Source organism: Mus musculus, chromosome 5 (assembly GCF_000001635.26).
Source record: "Mus musculus strain C57BL/6J chromosome 5, GRCm38.p6 C57BL/6J".
Lineage (NCBI taxonomy): Eukaryota > Metazoa > Chordata > Mammalia > Rodentia > Muridae > Mus > Mus musculus.
The window spans coordinates 122,512,659-122,517,190 of NC_000071.6; the positions used below are offsets into that span (position 1 = coordinate 122,512,659).

The following is a 4,532-nucleotide window of genomic DNA, read 5'->3' on the forward strand; positions in this document are numbered from 1 at the left end:
CCCATTGAGTTCTGAGCCATCCTGGGCTATAAAGCAAGACCCTGTCTTGAAACAGAGAGGAGGGTTGGTCCTGGAGAGACAGATGGCTCAGTGGTTAAGCGCACTTTACTGTTCTTGTGGAGGACTGGGGTTCTATCCGGTGACTTACACCCAACTTAAACTACAGTGCCAGGAGATCCCATGTCCTCTCCTGGTCTCTGCTGGCACCAAGGGAGTGTGTGGTATACAGACATACATACATTCAAGCATATAAATCATACACATAAAATAAAAATAAGTGTTTTTTTTTAAAGGGAGAAAAATATCTTTATAATATTCTCTGTTCACTTCCTCCATTGCTGGGGACTCAGGATGCTTATTTGAATGGAATTTGTACGGATCAATTTTTTCTTTTCTTTCTTTTTTTTTTTTTTCTTCGAGACAGGGTTTCTCTGTATAGCCCTGGCTGTCCTGGAACTCACTTTGTAGACCAGGCTGGCCTCGAACTCAGAAATCTGCCTGCCTCTGCCTCCCGAGTGCTGGGATTAAAGGCATGTGTCACCACGCCCAGATCCGGATCAATTTTTTTAAAAGATTTATTTATTATATGTATGTGAATACACTGTAGCTGTACAAATGGTTGTGAGCCTCCATGTGGTTGCTGGGAACTGAATTTTTAGGACCTCTGATCGTCAGTCCCTGTTTGCTCCCACGCAAAGATTTATTTATTATTATACATAAGTACACTGTAGCTGACTTCAGACGAACCAGAAGAGGGCGTCAGATCTCATTACGGGTGGTTGTGAGCCACCATGTGGGTGCTGGAAATTGAACTCAGGACCTTCGGAAGAGCAGTCAGTGCTCTTACCCGCTGAACCATCTCGCCAGCCCGGGTCAATTCTTCATATCATAAAATATACTAAATCTCGTAGAGGAAAGAGAGTTAAGCATTAGGGGAAGCAATCAGAGGACACCACAACAGCAAGCTCCACGGAGATAAACTCGGAGGTACTTTAGATACAAAAAACGTTTAAATCTGCCTAAAACGAAGGGAGGGGCTCTACGCAGGAGTTCTGGGAAGACATTAGCGATTCCTGAAAGTCGTTTTCACGACAGAAGCCAGTGATTCTGTGGTGTGTGAAAGTGTTCAGACACAGATCACCCCTGCTGCAAACAGCAGTTGAATTCCTGACCCTTGTCTTGTCCTGACCTAGGTCTTGTCCCTCCTCCCAGACCTAGCCAAGGGAGAGAAGGCCCCTTTGAGTCCTGCAGAAATGCAGCCTCTTCATGGGTGGGGCATGGACAGCTGTTGCAGTCACAGTGAGGGGGTGGGGCGGGGGCGGGGCGCCTCCCCCCCACCCCCCACCCCCGCAGCGATCTGCAGGAGGCCAACGACTGCGAACTGCGTGGACCTGAGCTGGCATTTGGCCAGGACAATGGGATTAACTTCCCAAGCGCTGGCCAAAAAGGGCCCTGGGATTTTTATTTTTATTCGTTTTCCATTACAACTGCACAGCAACGCAAACAAAGCCCCAAACAAGGTGAGCCACCATGGAGTCCCTTCCCTTCGCGGGGTGGCATCTCAGTGCCACACATCTTGCTGACCTTGGCTCACCCAAGGTTCCAACTAGAGAGTTTGATTACCTCCCACCCCAGGGACAATGGGAAAGAGGCATGGTGAATGCCCAGCTAGCTCCGTGTGCACGCAAAAAGGGAAGTACATCAAGGTGCGAGCCCGGAGCCCATTGTACCCAGGAACAATACCTTAATGAGAAACTGGTACAGATCCAAGAAAGGAGAGGCCCTACCTCCTCCAGACCCCAGATCTGGCACCTAGGTACAAGGGGTCAGAAGACAAAGGGGTCAGGGCTGAGGACAGCCAAATGTCAACCAGAGATCGAGTGAGCGAGGAGGGGAGAGCCTAGAGTAGCAGAAGAGAACAGGCTTGGGAGAGCCTCGAGAGGAGGTTCCCCCATCCACAGAGGGGTGTTGCATCTTGTGAGCTGCCTGTTCTTCAGCTAGGTGATTTAGCACCAACCGCTCACCTTTTGGCAACCAGAGAAAGAAAGTAAGAGACTTGGTAGTCAGTGTGAATTGACAGCATGGTCTTTGGGCAAAGCAACTAAAACGGTGTTCACACTTCCTGGTTTGTCAGAGGGGACAGTGAGATAGCTCAGCAGGTTAAAATCATAAATAAATGAATGAATGGATGAATGAATGAATGAATGAATGAACAGACAGACAAACAAACAGCTAAAGCATTTGTGGAGCAACCGTGCGGAGCTCACCTGAACCCTCGCTGAGAGCCAGATGAGGTAGCTCGTGTCTGTAATCCCAGCACCCTAAGGTGAGGTGATGTGAGGTGAGGTGAGGTGGGAGACAGAAGACAGAGACAGAAGACAAGAGAATGGTCTGGGAGCTGGAGTATGCAGACTTCAAGCTGCTAGACAACAGCGAGGAAAGAGATCAGACTACTGAAAACTTGTCCTGTCTCCTTCACACATGTCGCATACACACACACACACACACACACACACACACACTCACACACACACTACATAATTAAAAATAAAAATGAAATTAAAGATGTAAATACTTTTTAAAATGTACCCTTCTCTCCTGCATCCTGACTGCAGCCTCCTCTCCCTCCACTTCTCCCAACCCCCCCTCATCCCCCCCACCCCCTTCTCCCCCAGATTCACTGCCCTTCCGGGTCCCTTTAGAAAAGAGCAGTCTTCTCAGGGATGTCCTGAATTATGTTTTGTCCATGACAAGATGCAGTAAGACTAGGGACAAACATGGTAGGGTGGCACATACCTCCCAGCACACGGGAGGCAGAGACAAGCAGGCCTCTGGCTTTGAGGCTAGCCTGGTCTACAACAGTGAGTTTCAGGATACATAGAAAGTTCTTGTCTCAAAAATCCATCCATCCACACATCTATACCTACATTTAAAAAAAAAAAAAGGAAAAAAAGAAAGGCTTGGGGTATGGCTCTGGGTTCCACCCTCAGCACCCTGCCCCTAAAATGTGGGTAACCGAATCACCTTTATATCTCCCTGGGGTCACAGAGGGAATCTCCCGGTGTTTATTATTTAACCATCCACTGACAGGCATTTGCATGGCTTCTCCCTCTGAGCTATTGTGAACAGTGCTGTAATGTACGGACACCTCTCCAAGACAGCCTGCAATGTTCTTGGGTTCTCTCTGCCCAGGCACGCAGTAATGGGATTGTTAGGTCAGATGTTGTGTGTGTGTGTGTGTGTGTGTGTGTGTGTGTGTGTGTGTGTGTGTGTATGTGTTTAATGTTTATTACTGGGTGTTGAACTTTGTTGCTCACACAGCAAGTGAGTACTCTACCATCGGGCTATAGGCCAAGCCTTTTTAATGTTTTGAGACAGGGGCTTACAAAGTTGCCCAGGTTAACCTTGAACTCGAGGTCCTCCTGTCTCAGTCTCCAAGCAGCTGAGATGCCAGGCCTGAGAGCCACTAGGCTGATATTTCTTTCTCAATTTCCAACACCGCACCACACCCTTTTGCTTACAAGCCTTGCCCCTAACCTTTACCCCCACCACCTGGGCGAGCCTATCCTTCCTGCAATTCAACTCTGGCTCCTTAGGGTGCCCCAGGCCTGGCAGCCCCACCCTGTGCATCCCTTAGTTAGGACTCCCGGGGCGTTTCATGATAGAGCCCGGCTCAGGCTCTGGATGGAGTGTCTACTGCTTGAACCCCCTCCAGTCCTGGGCTGGCTGGTTTCAACTCCCTAAGACTGGGAGGTACTGTCTCTTCCCCCTTATTTCCCTCCTCTTTCTCCTCAGGAGGAAGATTTGACTGTCAGGAGGAGCTGGTGACCTCATTCTGTCATTCTGTTCTTGGGGCCACTGAAGGGAGGAAGCTGGCTCTGCCGGGAGCAGGTGCTCACAATCTACATCTTTTGTGGGAACGTCCTCTTGAGTTTTTGGTTATTTTTTTTTGTTTTGTTTTGTAGCCTTGGGGCCGCCTATGATCCTAGGAGTCTGTCAGTGCCTCGGTCTTCCAGGGTCACACGGTGTTCTAAGTCACAGGAAAGGGTGTGTGAAGGACTTGTTCCTTTTTCATGGAGTCCCTTTGCTTTCCAGTGTCCCTACAGACAGGCAAGACTGTCACTGCTGGTCCTGGGCTGGTGTTTCTGACTCATCTTCCTACCAGGGTTCATACAGCCCAGCGCCTGTAGCTTCTCCAGCCCCTACCACTATCATCCCCTTAATTCAGGGATATTCTGGGGTTCCTTGGCGCTTGCTGGAATGGAGATAGGCATGGAAGGAGCCACGGGAGACCATCAGCCATTATTCCTCTTCCTTAGGAGCTTGACCTGTGGTCCCAGTGATGGAGAGAATGAATTAGGAGGAGACAAGGGAAGTTTTAGAAACCTCAGTCTCGCTTTCAGTCCAAGGATTCCCCAACTGGTTGACCTCGGCTGGAGTTGACTCCCTGTCTGCTGGACACACGGGCAGGCAGGGACCTGTCAACAAACTGACCTGTCCTGAATCATCCTTGGGAAAATGAGGTGTCACTG

The 4,532-nt window shown here is 49.4% G+C and overlaps 1 long non-coding RNA gene across 1 annotated transcript; it reads left to right on the forward strand.

Moving 5' to 3' along the window:
• The first annotated feature begins 1,346 nt into the window (after positions 1-1,346).
• On the forward strand, positions 1,347-3,924 carry 1700040P09Rik. The gene is made up of 2 exons (XR_387696.4): positions 1,347-1,520; positions 3,796-3,924. It is a non-coding gene; the product is annotated as an RIKEN cDNA 1700040P09 gene (long non-coding RNA).
• The last annotated feature ends 608 nt before the right edge of the window (positions 3,925-4,532 follow it).